Consider the following 18,667-nt stretch of genomic DNA (forward strand, 5'->3'; position numbering starts at 1 on the left):
TGAAACAGAATAAAAAGTTAAATTCCACCAAGAAAAAAATATTTGCAACATATATGATAGATTAATCTTAAGAAGTTCTTATAATTCCATAAAAAATGATTAACAACAAATACCCTTTAGAACAGGCAAAAACATAAAAAAGCATTTCTCAATGAAAGCAATATAAATGAACAATAACCAGCCCTAGCTGGTTTGGCTCAGTGGATAGAGCATTGGCCTGCAGACTGAAGGGTCCCAGGTTTGATTCTGGTCAAGAGCACATGCCTGGGTTGGGGGCTAGATCCCCATTAGGGGGCATGCAGGAGGTAGCCCATCAATGTATCTCACTCATCATTACGTTTCTAGTTTCTATAACTCCCTCTCCCTTCCTCTATGAAATCAATAAAAATATTTTTTAAAAAATAAATGATCAATAACCAAATAAAATCATTTTTAACTGATAATCAAATATCCCCAAGGTTGAGCATACTAAATTATGCTACTTTTCATATATTATATTGGTAAGTGTTCAAATGGTTGTTATTGCCATTTTGGCCAGGGTGTGGCAACACAGGCATACACATGTACTGTGTTAGAAGGACTTATTTATAAAAGTTTTTAAAAGTGTTTAAAATATAAGATATGTACCAATGTTTAGAATGTGCAATAACCCTTTTGTGGTGAGACCACCGTTTTAAGAATTAGCCTAATTAAATAAAAAGGAAATGTAGTTGATATAGTCACATCTGTAAAAGTGAAAAATTAGAAACTAGTACAATGTGTATCCATTAGAGAGTGGTTAATCAAATTATAGTACATTTCCACAAATGGATATCATTCAACAATATAAAAGTGAACATATAAACAAATCATCCTAATATGTGAAGATGTTCCTGGTAAACTATTAAACAAAAAAAAAGTTACACAATGCAGTGGATTGAAGGGCACTATTTATACTAATAAATATATTTTACATGCACTTTTTAAAGCCAGGAATACTTTACAAAAAAGATCTATCACTGATTGGCTGAGAGTGGGTTAGAATGGGAGGAGAGGGGTATGAGAGTGGGAAGAAAGATTCCAGAGAAGAGTTATATTTCTGCTTACTAATGACTATGTGGTTTTATATTAACATAATTATTTAAACGTTTTACAAAAGACAGTAAAGAATATTTACATCTTGAAATAAAATCCTTTGCATTCTATAATACTCTATTTGCCTTCTGTCTGCCAATTATTACACTCAGCAGCTAAATCTGATTCTTAGGAAGGTTCTCACCAGAATGAATGGTCTTGTTTTTGGATCAAGACTTTATTCTCATACTCAAGACAACACTTGTTTTTCTTCTCTTCCTAGAATGTTCTCCTCTTTCCAATTCTGTCAATAACTCTTGAATAGTAGGTACTTCTCAAAATGCTACTTGCACTTTGGAACTTTCTGTGCTACATCGTCTCTCCTGTTTTTCATTAAAAACAACACAAATAACAACTCTTAGAGGACTTACCACAATACGGTATTTATTATATAATCTGTATACATTTCACTTCCCGAGGAACCTGTAGGCTGCTCAGTGCCAGTGCCTTCTATATGTTTTATCCTTCTACCACGCCTAGTCCTCAAGCATGTAGATGCCCCCAAATGTTCACTGAATTGCTTAATTAAAGATATTTTTAATTACATATAGAGAACTTTAAAATGATAATAAATGTGATTGTTTTTGTTAATTACTGAAACAATTGATTTAGAGTGAGGCTGGCTTTCACTTCCTTGAGAAAGTGGATATTAAAATTCTTCACATAACAACAAGAGGCGCAGAAATGTTCTTAATATGTAAGGAATTTTAAGATAAATTATGCCCTGGAGAAACTTTTTCAGTGTTAATCCAGGACCATAATGGTCTTTATTAAAATTGTAGAACAAGTAAAATTCGTGTCATGCTAACAAGGTTGAGAATCTGAACTTCTGAAAACTCTTCACGTGAAGCCACCTGACTCCAGGTAAGGGCCTGTAATTCCTACACTCAGGTGTGGGTTCTAACAATTGAAGGGACTGGCAGAAAACTGAGAACCAGAATTAAGCCAATCCTTGTGCAATTTACCTTCATTCCACTTAAATCACATCTATTACCTTCTACCTTTTCTCTGTCTTGGGTCCTAATAGCTTCTGATTTCTCACCTTGTTCTGTCTTAGTCCTCCCCCCCCCCCCCGCTTCAAAAAAAAAAAAAAAAAAAAAAAAAACCCAACACAAATAAACAACAAAACACTACAGTTTGTTGTTGTTTTTACAACTTGGAAGTTTTTTAAATATAATTGCCTTGGAAAATCTCAGATGCTGCTATCACCTAACCAATGATACTTCAGACAATTCACATAATTCTATGGATGGGGGATTTACTCTATAGTAAAGTCTCTAATTTAAATTTTCTTAGTATCAAATAAAGGAAATCAGTTTGAAACTAAAATATGTCTCCTTATAATTTCTACCTATTGGTTCTATATTCTGCCTTTGAAACATCAAAATATAAAATAAACATGTTTGCTTTTCAGTATTAGACCTGAGTCTGTTTCAAGTTTCTCAATTCCCTTCCACTCCATCTTTATAATAAGCACTCGTACCCAATAGAAGCAACTCTGGATACTTGATCCCTGTAACCTCCCTTTGCATTTCCTGTGCTCTCATATTCTTCCTATTTTACCCTCTGTCCAAGAACTAAGACTATTGTCCCTATTTTTCAAGTCCCTTCATTTTCCCTCTGGCTTTAATATTGTGAGCTACCCTGCACTCTGAAACTTGGCATGTTGAGTTGTCCCTCCAAAATCTAGTACTCTTGCCTGCCTTTCCTGAAACCCTGTGAAAGTCTATCCTGACAATGTATTTTCTACTTTTACTCTGTCATCATATGTGAATTTCCTACTTTTTGCTCTTTGTCCAATCTGTTTCTGAAAGCTAAATCTAGATTGTAAATACAGAAGGGTCATCTTGCACCAGTGGAACCCCAGATATTAGTAATGTCTTCTTAACTAAAATTTTCTAAATGTGTCCATTTTCAACATGCATGATATCTAAGGGAGTTTGATGTTCTTCTACCAGTCACACCAGCAGATCATGGAGTTTTACCATGACACATTCATAATTCATTGAGATAATAGCTCCTGTTCTTTTTGAATACATTTTTTATTGATTTCAGAGAAGAAAGGAAAGGAGAGAGACAAGAGATAGAAACATCAATGATGACAGAGAATCATTGATCGGCTGCCTCTTGCACACCCCACACCAAGTAATGAGCGTGCAAACCCTGTATGTGCCCTAACCGAAATCAAACCGTGACCTTCTGGTTCATAGATCTATGCTCAACCACTGAACCATGCTGGCCCAGTATAATAGCTCCTATCTTTAATCTAGTCCATCAACACAGTCTTGCAACCAACAATTAATACCTACATTTCTTATAGTGAAGGCTATAATTTTCCAATTAGATTAAGCTGGGGGAAAAAATTGACCATAGAACTATCTCACTTTTTTCTGCTATGTAGAGCCAACTCTGAGAAAAAATTATACAAAATTATAATAAAATTAGAATAAGAAAAATAATGCTATCATTTTACCCATTTTATTGTGAAAAATAGAACAATAACAGTGCTATCTTATTTATCATTTTATTCTGATAAAATATTTCTAGAAACAAAATATATAATAAAAATAGATTAATTCTACTTAATATATAAATATATATGCATATCAATTCAAATGGGTTGGATATATATATATATATGGTATATATATGGTATATATGTGTATATATATATTAAATGTATTTATTTCTCTTTAATTAATCATTTTAAAAATGATGACTGTATGCATAGTTTTTTTTTTATCAAAGACATAAAGTTAACTTGCTTTCAAAGGTAATGACGCCTTCACCATCTCCTCAATTTCAATCTAGCTGAAACCTTCCAATGAGCCTTACCACAAATTACAATTTGTTATGACAAATCAAAGAAAAAAAATAAGCATGTATTATACCAGAGAGAGGCCAAACCGTTAACCTTTTCTCTCCCCAGCCTGAAAGAAAATCAATACATGCATCTCTGAAGCTTTTACCAGAAAAGCTGCACCTATGGTGATAGTGAAAAAAATCTACTCAGAAATTGTACCTTTTAGAGAAAAGAGATGGAACAAAGAATAAAAGAAGTTCTCTAGAGAAAATAAAGAAAGAGTTGCCACAGACTTTTAAAAGTTCAAGTGAGTTTCATCATCTTCAGTCAACCTCACACAGGATTCAACATTAATTCAAATGGATCTTTTTTTTTTAATAGATTTTTATTGATTTCAGAAGGGAAGGGAGAGGGAGGTAGAGAAACATTAATGATGAGAGAGAATCACTGAATGGCTGCCCCCCCACCCCCCACCCCTCACTGGGGATCCAGCTCGAAACCCAAGCATATGTCCTGACTAGGAAACAAACTGTGACCTCCTGGTTCATAGGGTGACGCTCAACCACTCAGCCATGCCAATTGGGCTCAAAATGGTTCTTGATTAAATATATCTTTAAGGCTAATGTCATTATTTTAATGTTGAAATTTATCTTTCCGTATTTCAGAGAAAGGTAAATTAGAGAACAAATCATGTGCCAGTTTGAAGAATCAAATGATGGTGAAAATTAAATATGATTAATAAAACTTCTTTCATTTTTTATTAGTTCAAATTACATAAAGCATAGAAGACACATAGGTGAAAACATGTTTCTAATTTTATTGCAAAATATGGTGAGGTTTTTTTTTATTGTGTATTATTGGACATTTGTACTTTCTGTTCCCTTAGCCTGGATCTGACTGCTCACATGTATCTGTATGTCTTCTCTCTTGCTGTTTTAGGTATTAATTCAAATACACCCTTTTAATCACACTTTCCTTGTCCATCCTATCCAAAATTGCAAATCCAACCCAACCAGTTCCTTTCCTTTCCTTGGCACTTTTCTGAGCTCTGATATATACCTTCCCACTAAAATGCTCCACAAGAGCAGACATTTTTTAATGTTATTTATTAATATACTAGAGGCCTGGTGCACAAAAATTTGTGCCCTCTTGCAGTCTGGGACCCCTCAGGGGTGACCACTTGCTGGCTTAGGCCTGCTCCCCGGGAGGTTGGGCCTAAGATGGCAATCAGACATCCCTCTGGCAGCCCGGCAGCCCTCGGGGGATGTCCACTTGCCAGTGGGGAGTAGACCTAAGCTGCAGTCGGACATCCTTAGCACTGCTGAGGAGGCAGGAGAGGCTCCCACCACCACCGCTGTACTGGCAGCCATCAGCCTGGCTTGTGGCTGAGCAGAGCGCCTCCCATGTGAGAGCGCCCTGACCATCAGAGAGCAGCTCCTGCATTGAGCGTCAGCCCCCTGGTGATCAGTGTGTGTCATAGTGACCAGTTATTCCCAGTCTTTCTGCTGTTAGGGTCAGTTTGCATATTACCCTTTTACTATATAGGATAGAGGCCTGGTGCACGGCTGGGGGCTGGCTGGTCTGCCCTGAAAGGTGTCCCGGATCAGGGTGGGGGTCCCGCTTGGGTGCCTGGCCAGCCTGGGTGAGGGGATGATGGCTGTTTGCAGCTGGTCACACCCCCTTCAGGGTGGGGGTCCCCACTGGGGTGCCTGGCCAGTCTGGGTGAGGGGCTGAGGGCCATTTTCAGGCTGGCAGGCGACTGAAGCTCCCAGCCTCTTTTTCTTCTTCTTTTTTTTTAATTCTTGGATTTATTTACCTTCTATAGCTGTCACTGGAACTGAGAGCCGGCTCCAGCTCTGAGGCCGTGGTGGCTGGAAGCAGGTATCTGGGTTTGTTTAGCTTCTATAATTGAAACTCTGTTGCCATCACTGGCGCTCTAAGCTCTGAGGCCATGACTGGCTGAAAGCAGGTATCTGAGGTTTGTTTAGCTTCTATAATTGAAACATTGTTGCTTCTGGAGCTCAGAGCTGGGCCACGGCAGGCAGGGAACCTTGGCTTCCTCCATCACTGGAGCAAGCAAGCCTCATGTTCACTTCAGCTGCATGGCTGCCACCCGCCATCTTTGTTGGCAATTAATTTGCATATCCTGCTGATTAGCCAATGGAAGCGTAGCGGAGGTATGGTTAATTACCACGTTTGTCTATTATTAGATAGGATTCTCAGCAACAAGCATAACGTGCAGCACATGGAAGGCACACAATAGGCATTTGTTAAAATAAAAATGAATGAGGTAGGAAACCTAGAAAATATTCATATAGTAAGCCTATAATTTTTAACTAGAAATTCAAAAGAGTTCAGAAGAAAAAAATATAATCATTAATTTTTAAAGGGCTAAAAGAAATGTGTAAGGCAGAGAAAAACAGAAGTCCTAGAAATAGGAAAAAAATAGTAAACAATTTTCATGTTTAACATAGCATCTTGGGGAAGGCTCTACTGTAATTTAATTTTACCAGAGCAGGTACACAAATAAAATAAGGACTTTCATGTTAAATTAAGAAGTCTCAATTTAACCCATATTCTTCTCTTAATCCCAAATGAGCTATTCAGTCAGACCATCTCATTATACTTATGGGCTCAACACACTGCCAACACCGAGGCCTAAGCCTGCCTAGCCTCTGCACAAGAAAGGCCGTTGTACTGTCGTTCAGTTACAAGTGACATACTTGAAATGGAGCTTCACCATGGGTGCTCAGACACAATTTCTGAAGACTTTCATTTGTTCCATACAATTTCCAATTTCATTACCATCATTGTGCATCTTTAAAACTTTAAATACTTGGCTTTTATTCTTTAAGTTATGCTTTGGACATAGCTTTTTGGTTTTAAAACATTAATATTTCTTTTTTTTTAATATATTTTATTGATTTTTTTACAGAGAGGAAGGGAGAGAGATAGAGAGCTAGAAACATCAATGAGAGAGAAACATCGATCAACTGCCTCCCACACATCTCCTACTGGGGATATGCCCGCAACCCAGGCACATGCCCTTGACCAGAATCGAACCTGGGACCCTTCAGTCCGCAGGCTGATGCTCTATCCACTGAGCCAAACCGGTTTCGGTAAAACATTAATATTTCTTAATAGGTTCAGACATAATGTACTCCAACTAGTATCATTTTCTTCTTCCTTGTAATGGGACCACTTTCCTAAGACCTGTGTACCAGTTAGAATTCCATTGCAATGGCAATAGAGATATAATGTACAGGTTGGCCGGTATGGCTCAGTGCTTGAGCATCAACCTATGAACCAGGAGATCACAGTTCAGTGTCCAGTCACGGTACATTCCCAGGTTGTGGGCTTGATCCCCAGTAGAGGGCACAAAGGAGGCAGCCAACAATGATTCTCTCTCATCATTGATGTTTCTATCTCTCTCTCCCTCTCACTTCCTCTCTCTGAAATCAATAAAAATATAGGAAGAAGAAGAAAAGAAGAAGAAGAAGAAGAAGAAAAAGAAGAAGAAGAAGAAGAAGAAGAAGAAGAAGAAGAAGAAGAAGAAGAAGAAGAAGAAGAACAAGAGATAATATACAGCATTCTACTTTAGAAGTAATGAACATTGTAACTAAAAAATCATAGGGGGATCTTCTATACACACCCACACACAAATGTTAAACAAAGGAAAGAAAGAAAGGAGGTTTACTGAATGATTCCTTTAAAACTAGATAATCACTTAGAAAGGCTGTATTATGTGTTGGAATCAAGATTTCATGGACTTAACCTACTCCATGCTGTTCAGCACTTATATCTCTCAAATGCCAGATTTATCATTTTATTTATATAGTTGAAATGCAGCAAGATTCTAATTACCTCAAAAAGATAATGTGATTCATAGTCCTCTTTGATATTATTCTAATTTACCTTTTCAATATTTTTCTTAACATTACTTGTAAACAAATCTACCTAATCATGTCTCTTCAGATGCCTGCACATTCCCTCCCAAATTGTTCATAGTTTGATATTCAATAATTCTATCATATTCCTCCAATGTTGTTTTTATCTTTAATTATTTATTAATTATCACACAAATTTGTTGACCCAGCAATGCCAGTCTATTTTGTTCACTGATATATCCCAAGCACTTGGAATATTTCTCTTAAATTATTTTAAAATATGTTCTATTTCCAAAATGACCCTGAATCATTGTTTCCTCTTTGCATGTCTGATTTAAATTATGCTCTCATGAACACTTTCCAGGAAAATTATAACTCTTCTAGCTAAATGCATTCCCAATATTTCTCCAGGCCAATGAATCCTGTCCTCAGAAATGTCTACTAAAACAAAAATCTAATCAGATCATTTTTTCTCTTAGAAATTAGTCATTTGTAAAAAACTTTATGTTATAGTCTTACCTAAGTCTACTTATTCAATTTCTTCAAATGCCATTCAACAACCAGAGAACCTCTCCTTGAGTTACTCTACTGAAGAAAATACTTTTTTTATAAGCACAAAACACAGACCAATGAGGTTTTATAAGAAATAATAGAGACCTAGCTGGTTTGGCTCAGTGGATAGAGCGTCAGCCTGCGGACTCAAGGGTCCCAGGTTCGATTCTGGTCAAGGACATGTACCTTGGTTGTGGGCACATCCCCAGTTGGGGGGGGGGGGTGTGCAGGAGGCAGCTGATCGATGTTTCTCTCTCATCGATGTTTCTAACTCTCTATCCCTCTCCCTTCCTCTCTGTAAAAAATCAATAAAATATATTAAAAAAATAATGGAAACTCAAAGTTAGTGAAAATATGGCAAAAGGTGGTGACAGGACATAAAGCCCTCTCAAACAATGACTTTCAAACTTGTTTATTCATCATTATTGTAGAAAACATTACTTTGCCATATATATATCATAAGAAAGTATGTGTGGGATATTTGTCATTACCTATTCTTTTATATATATTTTTATTTATTTCAGAGAGGAAGGGAGAGGGAGAGAGAGACAGAAACATCAATGGTTCGAGAAACTCATTGATCGGCTGCCTCCAGCACACCCCACACCGGGAATTGAGCTCTCAACCCAGGCATGTGCCCTTGACCGGAATCGAACCTGGGACCCTTCAGTCCATAGGCCGACACTCTATCCACTGAGCCAAACCGGCCAGGGTTCCCGGTATTTTTATCCTATTACTAGAGGCCCAGTGCACAAAATTTGTGCACTGGTAGTGTCCCTAGTGGCTGCTGACCAGGGCCTCCCTTCCCCTGGCTTCCTGCCGCAGCCTCTGTCTAGGGCAGGGTGGGTCAGGGGGAGGGGCCACAGGAGATTGGCCGGCCGGCCCTACACCCTGGTCGAACTCCCAAACTCCTGGTTGAGGGGACAATTTACATATTAGGCTTTTATTACCTGGAATGTTCAATTTTTGAAGGTCCATTTCACTAAAATAATTTTATAAACTGCTACTGAACTGTGATGCACAATTTGAAGACAGAAAAATCTGCTAAAGGAGTTTGAATCTTTTCACATGGCTGAATTATAGCCCAGGTTACAGAAAGCATTATTCAATGAAACAGAGCTTCTGTTGCTGATTCTGCAACAGTCATAGGAAATTGCATTGATCTGTAATACTGAGTGAGTAAATGCTACTTCAATTTTCAAAAAGAACAGGGAAAATTCATAGTTCATAAACTACATCACTAGTAATAGTCTAAGATGGATAATTTAAGAACCGTTTGTGAACATAAAGAAAAAGAATTTGTAATCACTAGTGCCCGACATGTGTGAAAATTAATCAGACTAAATTCAGCTGCCTAATTGCCATTCTAGTATATTAAATAAAGGTAGTTTAATTTTCAAAAGCATATCATCATAAAGGTTCCTTTCATCACTACAATAGAGTTAACATGGTGTGGTCACTATACCTGTTTCTTTCTTTGATTGTATGTACAACTAGACTTCATTTCCCAGTCTCCCTTGAGGTTAGAAGGGATCATTGACTGAGTTCTGGCCAACTGATTGTGAGCGGGGAGTGATACACACTGCTCTCAGGTGGAATCCTCTTCCATATTATGGCAACACTTCCTGTCTCATTCCCCTCACACCTATCCTAGTAGTCAATAATTTTGATTCCTTTAATGTTCCCACCTCATTTCTCCACTCTTGGCATGTCCACGATCAGCATTAGATTCCTTCTCTCTGCCTAAACTCATTTACTTAGAGAAGCTTTCACCAAGTTTCATGCCTTTAAATATCAATTACACACAGATGATTGACAAAATATGTCTAGCTCAGACCTTTTAGTTGAACATTAAACCTGCATACCCAACTGCTTCCTGAGTAATTTTTATCTAATAAGCATCTCAGAGTAACAAGTCCCAAACTAAACTCCTCTCCAAACCTAGACTTCACCAATCTTATTTATTTAGTAATTGATAAATCCATTCTTCTAGCTTTAAGAAAAAAAAAAGCCTCAAAATCATTCTTGAGTACTTTCTTTTATACTCCACACTCAGCCCATCAGTAAATCCTTTCCCTTTAAAATATAGCACAAACAGAACAATTTTCATCAGTGTTTCCACTGCTATTATCCTGTCCAAGTTGTCCTCATCCCCCATATCTTGTTATTACAATATTTTTCTAACTTGTGTCCTTATTTCTATCTTTATTTTTTTTACTTAAGTCTGTCATCCATACAGAAGGCTGGGTGATCTATTTAAAAATGTATAGTCTTAAGAATATTGGTATAATAACAATATCCAAAATGATCCTTTAATTTATTTTTTAAAAAATATTTTATTGATTTCAGAAAGGAAAGGAGAGGGAGAGAGAGAGATAGAAAATCAGTGATGAAAGAGAATCATTGATTGGCTGCCTCCTGCACACCCACTACTGAGGAATGAGCCTGTAGCCTGGGCATGTGCCCTGACTGGGAATCAAACCAGGACCTTCTGGTTCATAGGTCGATGTTCAACCGCTGGCGTGGCCAGAATGATCCTTTTAAAATGACAATGAGATCATATCACTTTTCTGAACTCTATACATATGTTTACAATTCTACTTATTTGGCCTTGTGAACAAAATATATAAAATTGATTTGCTTAACCTAATCTGTCAACCTACTAGAGCACTACTTGGGGGATTTAGCATTAATTTAAATAGTCATCATTCTTCAACAATATGTATCACATGCACTGTAATTATATTCTCTTAATATTCTACATATTAAAATATATATACATACAAAATGTACTTGAAGTTATACAAACATTATCTAAGTTTGAAGCTCTTGATTATTCTGATACACATCAGTAGGATTATATTAATAAAATAAAGAAAAAAATCTAAGGGAAAATTACATAAGCACACACTCTAAACTGTATGCCTTATTTTACTATAGTCTTACATACACACACATAACAACTTTTTAATCAAGTATAGACATATAGAAAGTATGTGCATATTATCTCATGTTAAACAGATCCAAAATGAATATTTGCTAGTTGCTACTAGAGGTTTATAGATATTTAGCTAAGTCGGACTATGAATAAATTAAGCAATAGCACTTTACCTTTATAATAACGCATAGGAAGGACTGTTTTCAGCTGGTATAATATCACAAAGCATAATCTGTTTCAAATTTATAATTGTAGTCCTCCACACAAATTTAAAAATCAAGAATATGGAATCAGACCTTTACAATTTGGTTCATAAATCCTTCCCCCCATCCCCCACTTCCTCCGGCTAGCTCTTCTGAATTAGACCCAGAAGGATTCCTTTCCTTGCCTTCGCTCCCCCTTCCCCCCGCAACCTGAAGATAATCAATGCTAAAGAATCCTTTTTACTTGTCTGATCCAACTCTGTTTCTTAAAAAGACCTTTTATCTATGAGTTTTCTTTCTAATAATAGTAAACTTTAAAATGGAGAGGTCAAATTAACACTATTAAATATACAATCTCTTTCAAAAAATAAAACAATAATATTGTAAAGTTAATATATTTTCCTTTAAAATAAATTATTCCTTTATATTTTAAATGTAATATTGCAGTGTGCATTATCCCAAGTCTCTGGATGAACGTTTTTATCCTGTTGTTTTAATCATTTTGATATAAACACTACATAAAGAGGATGTCTCATGACTGGATTAAACATGTTATTTCATTGTCATTTCTTTTAAACTTAATTTATGCCTTTAGCACAGAAGAACTAGAACATTACCTGGAGTTCACTGCCACAAGTGATATTATGGAGGCGTAATAGATTTTCTTCAAGTGCCTATCCATTATAAATGTAAGTTACTATGTATCTGACAAAAGTAATTTGTAAAAGAGTGTTTCTAAACTATATTACATCTATTTATAAAGCATCTTCTGCACTTAAATTAGAATGACTATAGAAATTTGCTAACCTTTTAGACACAGTGATTTAAAAATCCATTAAATGTTTTAAAAATGTACTACTTGACTCCTTTGTAATTCTAAGAGCAAATAGCTATCTAACATTTTCAGGGTCATTAAATTAAAAATGATAAGGAAAGAAAATCATTAACTAATTTGTATTTCTCTTCTAATGGGAACAGAATTAGTAATTACTTTTGCTGCTGAAACTTCCTATAGTCAGTCACTTGTGTCCATATCACATGTCTATCATTCACGGTATGGGACCTACTGACCTTCAATTTTAAAAGCTCACAGTTGGTATTAACAGACGAGTATTAAAATAAGTGAAATAGAACCTTCAAGCTTATGCATCTGATCTGTTATCCTAAAGTTTCCTTTTCCTAAAATGAATTTACTTTTTTTATTATTTATAAACTTTAATCATGTTTGGCCCACTACCTTACTTATTGTAACACTGAATAAACATTTACTAAATTAATGTGTGGATCAGTTGGGCACTTAGGAAAAAAAAAAAAAAAGAGAGAGAGAGAAGTTGCCCTGCCCAACTGTTGCTCAATTGGTTGAGTGTTGTCCACTGTACCGAGAGCTCACAGGTTCAGTTCTTATCAGATGTATGCCTGGAGCTGGCTCAATCCCCAGTAGGGGCTGTGCAGAAGGCAGCTGATCAATGCTTCTCTCTCATTGAGGTCTCTCTCCCTGACCCTTCCTCTCTCTCTAAATGCAATACACACACACACACACACACACACACACACACACACACACACACACACATATATATAAAATATTACAAGCAAGGCAAAAATTGTACATTCAAGACTTTCATTTAAATATCATAAAATTCATGGAAGTTATAATGATTAGCCATCACAACTTGAAGTTTTACTTACTTCATAGAATAACTTATAAGCACACAAGGAATTAATTCCTTTTGCATTTCACCTGCTGTCCTTGCTAAAATGATTATAGAATCTCTGGTTTGAAATTTTTGAAGCTATCTTCACTTTGTCCACCTATTTCCTTGACAGCATAAGTGATCTAACTGGTCATATTTTATTTCAGTTCTAAAACCCTATTTTATATTCAGACAGTGCATCCATTAGTAGCATTTTATATGACATATATTATATATTTTCAAAAAAATTAAAGTGAAGGGCAAGTTAATAGGTTGTCACTCAAATAAAAAATTATGAAACCAACAATAAAACATTTTATAGAATTTTTGAAATGATATACCCTTGCCAAAACAGTAAATGTGATTTAAATATTGTATCTCCACTGGTATGAGTTGTTGTAATTTAAATGTCTTAAAATACATTTTCAATAGGGTCTTAGATTAAAACTCTATAGAATTCCTATAGGATTGCTCGATGGAACAAGGCCATATCTCTGGTAACTTGAGTTTAGCACAAATAATCTTATATTTTCTTAATTATGGATTGCTATAACCCTAGGGATAATAATATCATACAATCTGATATCTTTGCCTTGTTTTGGCAATCAATCAAATGCTATACCATTGGCAAAAAAAAAAAAAAGTACTCTCTAGAATTAGGCAAAGAGAAATGTGAACTTAACCAAACTTATAGACTTATATTGTAACCCTCAAATAAATGTAACAGGTACTGTTGCAAACAGTATAATTCTGATGCCCTACGCACAGTCTTACAGAAGGGGCTGCTCTGTACACGCTAACCCCAGGTCTCAGCTTCCCATTGCAGGCAGCACTCCAAATATACACGCCCAGAAACTTCCTGAACTATCATATGATCCCTACACACAAGGCTTGTTTAAAAAGGAGAACTTCAAAAAAGTTAGTGGCTCTTGGATGCTCAACTAGAAATTCTCCTCATACTAACTGGGATTTCAGAGCACATCAACACAGAGAAAGCAGTTGTTCCCACATCTTAAAATAGCACAGACTGAACATTTAACCTTTCTGTTGTCCAGTCAGGGTCTAATTACAATTTTATGTTTAAAAACATACACACACAATTTCTATTTTTCATTTCTCATAATGGAATAGGACATAGAAGGAAGTAAATAAAACTCATTGATCTTTAAAAGTTGAAAACTAGAAATAGAGTTATTTGCAAGAATTTTTTTAAAAATGATGTCACACTCAAATTTTCTATGAAAACATTGGTCCTTCAAAATAACTCTATTTTAAGTAATTACCCTTTAACTGAAGGATTGGGTGACTCTTTAGATTATTCATGATGACGAGTAATTATATTTTCTAATCCTGGTGTTATATTTAGCAACTTACTGAGGCTTTATAGAGGACATGAACTCTTAGAGCACTTAGAAGAAACTGTGTCTGCTCAAGGTTTGTCACATGTTCACTGTTTATAGGTAACCTAGTTTATTTACTAGATACTGTCAATGCCTCCTCCTAGCAACATAGATTCCCATTACTGACTTTTAGTCAGCAGGATTGCCCTAAATGTATTGCCATTTTCTATTTTCCTTAGGAATATTTATAGGCCTACTTATTTTTTCCAGTTTAGTTATATATTAAATTTAAGAACATCTCCTAAGCCAACATCTCAAATCTGAATCAGGACAGTTAAATGATAAATTTTCAAGTTTTTAATGTTTAATGTAATCATATTGAACCTTTCCACTGTACATGAGATTAGGAAACAATTGGGTATTAAAAATAAATTAAATGACGGTTTGGTTTTATAGCTATATACTGTATAATATTTTTATCTTGAAATACATTTGAACTTATTTCCTATTTTTCTTTCATTAGGTCAAGCAAATGGGTGGTAACATGGATGATAGAATAATTGCTCCAACAAAATAGAAGCACCATATTTTTTATGACAAAACCTAGAGTATGTGCCTTAGCTCTTCTCTTTCCTGCCCCTTGATCTTGGGTAAGTCACTTAGCTACTCTGAAAGCCATCTTCTTCACATCTATTAGTTTTTGCTCTCTTAACCCATCTTCTTCACATCTACTAGTTTTTGCTCTCTCACTTTATAGAGATTAAAGCAGCAAATGGGAATTTTTCTGTGATAGAGAAAAGATTGTCTGGTAATAGATACATCCGATCCCTTCTGGGAGTGTGACAGGTACATGGTGCTACTCTGCGTGCCGGCACTGATCCTGGCAGGAATAGTGAGTGACCTGCTGTCCGAGCCCATGGAGGTAATTCGAAGGACTGCTCCAAATGTCCTTCTAAAAGCATTATCTACCTGGGGAAATTCCTCATCCAATGACTGCTGTGAGATAGCTCTGTCATAGCTGTGCTTTTCACTCTGGCCTCCTCACCACTTGCACAATGTCTACCCCGTTGGAAGATGACATCTGTGGTATTTTCCCATATCATCACCCCAGAGGCTGAAGGCATCACGCATAACTGGGATAATTATTACTATGAACACATCTGGCACTTTTGGAATTGTCAAAGAAAACTGACAGATCCTCTAGCCTAATATTTTTTTTCTATACTTCACCATCCTTGATTTTAAACTCTCAGTTGATGTCCTCATTTGTGAAATTGGATAAAGGATGCTGTATCCACAAGTATAATTTGAAAAAGAAAAGAGAATGGAAATTTGTCTTTTACATAATCAAAGTACTTAATATGTAATGCTTTCTTTCTTTACAGAAATGCAACTCTTCAGATATGCATGCATAGTTACAGAATATTGGGTGGCTCTGCTAGAAACCATGCACCACTTTTGTTTGATTTATTTTTGTTATGACTTTTGTCAGATTTTTGGATTTACAAAATAGATTTTTTAGTTATAAAGCTTCATAACTCTACCAGTTCATATGAACTCAACTCCCTCACTCCTTAACAGTATTGCTTTACTCATTTATGGGATTGGTTTAAATCTGCAATTTCCTTGTGGGGTGATATACGCTTTTTTTGAGGGCAGAGATCACTATGCATTAATCTCTGTGCTCCTACAGTGGTTTCTCCCTTGTTTTACAAAAAATAGTCAATTAAAATTTTAGTAAATTTATAAAGAAGTAGAAATTGTAATGAAGAAGTCTAATAACATTTTAAGACAAAATTTTTCCTTTTTGTAAAATCAAATTTATTGGGGTGACATTGGTCGACATGATCATACAGGTTTCAAGTGTGGATTTCTATGTTACAAAATCTGTAAATTGCATTGTGCCCCCACCCAAAGTCAAATCTTCAGTCACCATATATTAGGGCACCCTTCTCCCCCAGTCCCCTTTCCTCTGCAACCACCACACTGCTGTTTGTGTTCCTACATGTAAGTGAAATCATATGGTTCTTAGCTTTTTCTGACTGACTTATTTCACTTAGCATAATATTCTCAAGGTCAAAAGTAGTCAATGAAATTTTTATTAAATTATAAAGAAGTAGAAATTATTTGCAATGAAGAGGTCTAACAACATTTTAAGAGGAGATTTTTTTCTAACACTAAACATTTAAATAAAACAACAAACATTTCTATCATCTGTAACATGTAATGGTGGAAGATTTTTAGTTCTATTTCCACCAAATAATATGTACAGAGTATTTATTGACATCTAAGAGCCAACAAATAATAAAGTGACTAAAATAAACTAAAACAACTGTTCTATATATACATAAGAGAGAAAAAAGCTACTCAAAACTAATCAATTTTCTAGAAAGAGTTTGAGTTCTTCTTTCCCTTTGTTTCAGTAAATATTTTTGAATACCTGTTGCAAATCAGATTTAGTGAACTAATAAATAAAGTCTCAAAATTTAATAATTTTCCTTCTATGTATTATTAAACTATTGTGGACTATTAAAATTATGCATTACTGAGTTAGATATTTTAAGTAATGATATTACAACAACAAAAAGAACAAGAAAGAGAAATAACTCTAAAAATAATTCAGAAAGTTTAATTAATTTTAAACTTTGTTTAAAACCAATGATTTTTTATTATTTAAAATACTAGAGGCCAGGTGCATAGATTCAAGCACTGGTGGGGTCACTCGGCCTGGCCTGCAGGGATTGGCCCGAAACCAGCTCTCCAACATCCCCTGAGGGGTCCCAGATTGTGAGACCCCTCCTACAGGCCCAGCCCCCAGGATCTGGATGCCCACCGGCTCCGTCTTCCCTCCTCTCTGGGTCTGGGGTGCAGTTGAAGCAGATTCAGGGCCTACAGTGCACCAGCAGCAACCTAATCCATGGCCAAATCCACAAGGAATCAGGCTTCCTCGTCTACTGGTCAGAGAGTCTGCCCCGTGGTGGTCATTGTGCATCAAAGCTACCAGGCAAATGGTCGAAGAGTCGCTTAGGCTTTAAATATATACTGCCGGGAGCCGGTCCATGCTTGCTGTTTCAAGGGACCTGGCATATATGGCATACTGTTCTTAATATGTTTGCTCACCTTCTTGGCACTATGTGTTTTAATCAAGGTCTCTGAGAAAGGCTATTTCCCCAGGTAGGGATTTTCCCCTGAAGTTAGGGAGGGAATAAAACCTCTTAACTAAATGTCAGGTGGGTAATTAATCACTTTAACTATGAACAATCATGCTTAAGCTACATAATCCTTACTCCCTGGAATGGAGATAAGAAACGCCCTAACCTTTGAAATAGAGATTGATAGGATTGGAATCAACTGGTATAAATACTGTTGTAACAAGACAACAGCACACAGAACGAGAGAGACAGAACCTAGGCACAGAACCTACACAGAACGTTCTCTAGAGACAGAAGAACTTCGCTGGAGAGAACATGGCAAAAGATCCTGGACAGAAACTGGCCTCAGAACCTAGAGACAGAACCTAGCGAGAGAACATGGCAAAAGATCCTGGACTGAACCTGACTACAGAAATTGGCAAGAGAACCTGACTAGAACCTGGTGACTGAACCTGGCTGGAGAACCTGGACAGAACCTGGCTGGAGAACCTAGCGAGGGAACATGGCTACAGGACCTGGCTGGAGATCCTAAGTAGAACCTCTCTGGAGATCGAGACCAGAACTTGGCTGGAGATCCTGGCTAGGCTGCTGATCAACTGAACGCTGTCTCCGTGTCATTCCTTCTTCGCCGACTCCGTCCACACCTTTGGGGACCCCTGGACCCGCTGGGGTTGGACCCCAGCAATATACTAGTAGCCCGGTGCACAAAAATTTGTGCACTCAGGGGTGAGGGTGAGAAGTGGGGCCAGACCCCTCAGCCCAACCTGCATCCTCTGTCATGTTCTGGGACCCCAGCCACTCTTGGCCTAGGCACAGGACTACAGGCTTGGGCAACCTGGCTCCCAAGGCCCCAATTTATCAAGAGAACAAAGTCAGTGCTAGTTACAGCCCTCACCGAACCCAGTACACTGCATCTGTGCATACAACTGCCTCGTTCATGTGCCTGCTTCGCCCTACTGAATTACTAACATCTTGAGGACATAGC

The 18,667-nt window shown here is 36.7% G+C and overlaps 1 protein-coding gene across 1 annotated transcript in view; it reads right to left on the reverse strand.

Moving 5' to 3' along the window:
* Window positions 1-18,667, reverse strand: part of ERBB4 (erb-b2 receptor tyrosine kinase 4) — a 925,368-nt gene that overhangs the window by 376,717 nt on the left and 529,984 nt on the right. The gene's annotated exons all lie outside the window — the stretch shown is intronic.

This window comes from Myotis nattereri (assembly GCF_964212035.1).
Source record: "Myotis nattereri genome assembly, chromosome: 7".
NCBI lineage: Eukaryota > Metazoa > Chordata > Mammalia > Chiroptera > Vespertilionidae > Myotis > Myotis nattereri.